Raw genomic sequence first — 5,579 nt, 5'->3', positions numbered from 1 at the left:
CGAGTTGCCTGTTATACAGGGTATAGTTTGTTGCAGCACAACTTTGTGGCCTTGGTGCAGTTTTAATGCAACGCTGTTGTTGAAAGACAGGTATGTCAGAGCCACAGAACATAAGGAAAGTTCAAACCTAGACAGACAACGGAGGAGAAAACAGTTGGTAGCTCAATGGTTTGAGAGGAAAAACACTGACAGGAAAACTTATTTTAAAAACACTTATAAAACACTAAGAAAAACAAATGCAGAGAAGCAATGTGTAGCAACATCTAGAGCCAGCCCTTTCCAAGGGACGGTGGAGGCTGACCCTCACCCACCTGACCAAAATCAACCTGGGCAGTACAGGCTCACCATATATCTCACTGGTGACGGTGAGCCCATTAATGCTTAGCTTGTTACACAAACAGCAGATAGCTTAATAGAAAAAAACGCTTTGTGCTCTAAATTGTGTATCTTTCTTGCAAAGTATTTTTGTACATAGTAAAAATTTCCTCCCCATATTAAAAGTGACCCAAAGAAGGAGAGTTAGACCTGACCCATTTAATTATGAGAATGCACTGGTCAAAACTGCTGGCTAAATGCTAAAAAATTCTCTCTTAAAAGTACAGGTGTAATACCTGTACACTGCTTAATTGTTCAATTGATTTATTATGAGTCATTATTTAAAAAAAAATAAAAAATAAAGACTTCATGTCTATAAAATTCCATGTAAGGAATTACCTGATTATATTAACTCAATATTAGTTTTTATCATCCTACTGAATGTATGTAAACATATGATTTCCTTTCAGGATGTGAAAATTTAAGTTTAGTAGCAGGAGGGAAAATGAGCCTTTGACTATGAATATAGTTAGGCAGCTGGACAGCCTGCCAAGGCATGTTTTACAGTTGTCAACAGTGGATTGTTCAGTACTAGACGAGACACCACGCACCAGGGTTGTGTGTAAGCCACCAGATCAATCCCTCTGCTGTGCTGAGCTGGACTAGATGACTCACTACAATGTCTTTCCAACTGAAATTATTCTTGATTAAACAACAAAATGTGTGCAAAACGTCAAACTTCAGAAACAGGAGGAGAAAAAAAAAAAAAAGCAAACACTGGTCAATACCTGCAGTCCTCTAGTAGCAAAGCTGGTATATGTCTGTGATGAAAGGATGAAGTGGCAAATAAACAATCCTGCAGGAAATTAATTTAAGTACAGTTTTCTCAAAGGATTCTGTTTATTTTTTTTTTTTAATTTATTTTGTTTTGCCATTCTCCATTTAGTAAACATTATTGCTTCTCAGCCTTTTGGCTAGGATCAAGTATAGTATCTGTTCTTATCAATTTAATATCTGATACATCCTTGATGAGATGACTTTATATTAAACAGATTTTTTGACTCGGAAGTTGGACTCAGGGCTTGCTCCCTCCGCTCCATGCATCATCCCCTATTGCAACGCCTCCAGAAACTGTGCAGTTTCTTCTTTTTACACTGTTGCATGTTAGGGGCTGACCTTCTGGAAAGTAGCTCTGCAGAGAGGGACCTGGGAGTCCTGGTGGACAACAAGTTGACCATGAGCCAGCAATGTGCTCTCGTGGCAAAGAAGGCCAATGGTCTCCTGGAATGCATTAAAAAGAGCATGGCCAGCAGGTCGAGGGAGGTCATCCTCCCCCTCTATTCTGCCCTGGTGAAGTCGCATCTGGAGTATTGTGTCCAGTTCTAGGCGCCCCAGTTCAAGAAGGACCAGGAACTACTGGAGAGAGTCCAGTGGAGGGCTACCAAGATGATCAAGGGAATGGAGCACCTCTTTTATAAGGAAAGGCTAAGAGACCTTCTCCAGGTCTTTTTAGCCTGGAGAAGACTGAGAGGGGATCTTATCAATACTTATAAACATCTGAAGGATGGGTATCAAAGGGATGGGGACAGACTCTTCTCAGTGGTGCCCAGTGTCAGGACAAGGGGCAATGGGCACAAACTGGAACACAGGAAATTCCATCTGAACATAACAAAAAACTTCTTTACTTTGAGAGTGACACTGGACCAGGCTGCCCAGAGAGGTTGTGGAGTATCCTTCTCTGGAGATATTCAAAACCTGCCTGGATGCCTTCCTGTCCAGCCTGCTCTTGGTGAACCTGCTTTGGCACAGGGGTTGGACTAGATGATCTCTGATGGTCCCTTCAAACCCCTAAAATCCTGCAATTCTGTGATTATTTAGACAACTAATTAGCTGAAGTTTGACTTAAACAAAAACCTGTTTATCAAAACATTGTACCACAAAAGAAAGTTATAAGACAAAGGCTAATGGAATGGGGAGACAGTGAGAAATAGTATAATGTGCAAGAAATGTCCCTAGAGAAGTTCAGGACAAATTTAATTAATAAAATGCATATATTTTACAACTATATAAAAGAAGTTATCTCCTCACAGCTCTTATAGACAACTGTTCAAATCATCGAAAGCAAAACAGAAGTGGTTTTTTTCCTCTTTTTTCCTCTTTTTTCCATTTTCTTTTTTTTTCTGGGAATTCTATTTATTGGCAACGTCAAAAGCCAAATAAATGTTTTTTATTAAAATGGTAGGCTTCCCAGGAAAATACCTCTGTATTAAGAGTAAGGTTTATATTTCATCTTCCCTCTGGAAATGGTGCACTTCATTCCCAAGGGTAGTCTATTGACTTGTTACATGGGTGTTAATAAGCTCTTCTTCTTAATCACTTAGTTAAACATATCAGAAAAACTATATAACAGGTGCTTTTTTAAGAAAAGGTTATTACTTTCTTGTATTGTGGATGCTACACACCCTAGTCCCACTCTCACAAGTGAGGAAGGGTGCGAAAGAATTTAGTGACACCTTTAAACTTTGTGTTGTTGTCGTGGTTTAGGACAAATTGGCCTATTAAGGGCGACAGATGCTCTCCCCCACCTTCTCACTCCCAGGAGAAGAGGAGGAGAGATAGAGATTTACGAGTTTAGAAGGAACTAAGCTACTTTAATGAAATATTAATAATAAAATTAAAATGAAATAATGGAATAGATACAATTTATAAAAAAATGTATCAAGCTCCCAGGGTGACGTCACCAGCAGACACTGGGTAAGTCCCAGACTGGACTCAGCAATGGATGGGAACTGAATTCCAGATCTGGAGTCAGGAACACACGGATTGGGATTGAAGGCAGATGAACAACAAGGGTCCTCTTCAGACATTGGCTATTGAAAAAAGAGGGCTGACCCTTTGATCCCTCAGCTTTTATACTGAGCATGGGGCAGATGGGATGGAATACACTGTTGGTCAAGTACGGGTCACCTGTCCTGTCTGCTGCTCCCCCCTATGTTTTTCCATTTCTGACCCTCCAACGGGGCAAATAATGAACGTAGCTGACTTTGGTTGTTATAGCAATAAGTATAAGCAAGAGCCTCTCTGCATACCATTCCTTGGCATGAAATATAAACATTGGTCTTATCACTCTGAGAATGAACAGTTTTCTGCAAAATATGCTGTTAATTTCAGAGAGCTAGAAGAGTCCTAGCTAAGAAGTAAAATAACTGAACAGAAAGTTGGTTCTATTTTACCTCAAATGAGGACAGTTGTTTACTTTTACCAGAAGATGCAGAAAGTAGTAATATGCTATTGAAATATTGAAAATTCTCATAGGGCCCTTTCTTTTATCATTCACAATAGCTGCAACTTGCAGAACACCCTCCTTTTTCTCACAGTTCTCCAAGAGAAATGCTACACACTATTTATCAACTAGGTAATGTTTTCATAACAGAAATAGAAAGATGAAAAAAAAAAACTTTCAAAAACAGAAACAGTAATATATGCTAATATGTGCTAATTCATATCTTTGAACATACAGAGACAATCTCAGCTGAAGAAATTTAACAATTTTCCAGTTAAATTTTGAATATTGGTCCCTGTTCATGTTTAATCAAGATTTCTCTTGATATTTCTTGTCTTGTAAAGATTTGGTTCCCATATGCATGTCTTACTGTCAAACTTATTTAAAAAATCAAATTTTAAGCCAGAACCTGAACACAATTTAGTGTTTTAAAAAGTATTAAAGAAAAAAAGAAAATATATTTTTCCATAAGTGTTACTCTTCAGTAATGAAAACAGATCTTTTTAAATGTTGTTTGCAATTGGTTTAAAGTTTGTTTTAGCTTTCTACCCCATTTACTCAGGTCTTTGCAAGCGCTTTGGGAAAAAATGAGAAATGCTTTCATTAATCTTATTTTTTTATTACCTTTGCAAAAACTAAGTTCTAGACTCGTAAGTTCACAGATGTGTACTCTTTTATATGCATGATGTATAGGAAGATGAGTATAGTTGAAAGCACGTCAATATGACTAAAAGAGAGATTTGCTTGAGAGCTAAGAATTAGTTTTAAGAACAATGAATGCTTTCTTTAATATTAGCTAGATCATTTGACTGCGTTATGTCCTTTCACTTTGTCACCAATAAAATGAAAATAATGCTTAGACAAGCTTATGCTAAAAAAGCACAAGTGTTTCTAAAATGCTGTTGTTTCAGCCTCATTTAAATGTCCTGTAGGTCAGGTGCTCTCTGCACCATCTATTATCTGGGGCCTGTGGGATGGTGTGGGATAGTTGCAGAGGGCGGACACTGCATCAGCTTTACAGCCCCACGGCACCTGCTGCCCTGGCACCCTGGGCCACCCTTGCCTGTGCTGTGCCCTGTCACTGTGAAAGACTATTTAATTTCTGTTGTTATTCTGCAGGCTGTTGAATGCCTTGATTAGCACTTACCTGGATTCTCCCTAATTTTTGCACATGGCCAAAATGTAATATATTGTAGGAAATGTGAAACCCACAATTTTTTTTTTTTAGTTGTAATGCCACTCAGACTGTCTTCTACCTTGAGGGGACTTGATTACAAGTACACTAAATTAATGTGAAATAAGATATTATTGCAGAGATATTGTTTCTAAATGGAGCATTACCCCAGGAGATTTTTAGATTAAAACCTGAGAATAAACTTGGAAATATTGTAGTATCTGCAAATGGGACAAGATTGTGTTAGAAAGGGTAAAACCATGATGATTTATGTACCTGGACAAGACTTGAGATGTACATTTATGTAATGTTTCTGTTCATGGACCTACAACTCTGTTACTCTCAAATTTTCTGAAACTAGCTCCAATCCCAGCAAATTCCATGTAAAAAAAATCTGCTTCATATGATTTTCTTTCTTTCCACTGCAGAATTTTGGCAGGATCACCAAAATAAGCTAGGATTAGCTTTAGAATTTGGGTTTCAAATGCCATAATATAGATTAAACATTTGCCTCCTTGACAAGATGGTCCAGATGCTATGTCCAGCTCAGGAAGTCTCTCACCCATTAATTGCTCTAAAGCCAGGGAAAGTATTAGTCTCTATGCCCAGTATATTATTATCCACGTTCCCTAAACATCTGCTGCCAGCCCCTGATTCATATGTGCTTTTGATGTATCTCAATTTCAGATCTAACATTCTAGAAAAAATATTGTACTCCTACATTAATTAGAAATTCTAAAAACTCATGTCTTCAAGAAAGCTGCCACTAATGAGTTAACGTAAGACCACAAGTTGTGAAAGCTTACA

At 38.0% G+C, this 5,579-nt stretch overlaps 1 non-coding gene across 1 annotated transcript; it reads left to right on the top strand.

The window, feature by feature from the left end:
• The first annotated feature begins 1,269 nt into the window (after positions 1–1,269).
• On the top strand, positions 1,270–1,459 carry LOC141473582 (U2 spliceosomal RNA). The gene has a single exon (XR_012463581.1). It is a non-coding gene; the product is annotated as a U2 spliceosomal RNA (small nuclear RNA).
• Positions 1,460–5,579: the final 4,120 nt, after the last annotated feature.

This window comes from Numenius arquata, chromosome 1, assembly GCF_964106895.1.
Source record: "Numenius arquata chromosome 1, bNumArq3.hap1.1, whole genome shotgun sequence".
Lineage (NCBI taxonomy): Eukaryota > Metazoa > Chordata > Aves > Charadriiformes > Scolopacidae > Numenius > Numenius arquata.
Note: the sequence above shows the minus strand (reverse complement) of the source record. Positions and strands in the feature narration are given on the sequence as shown.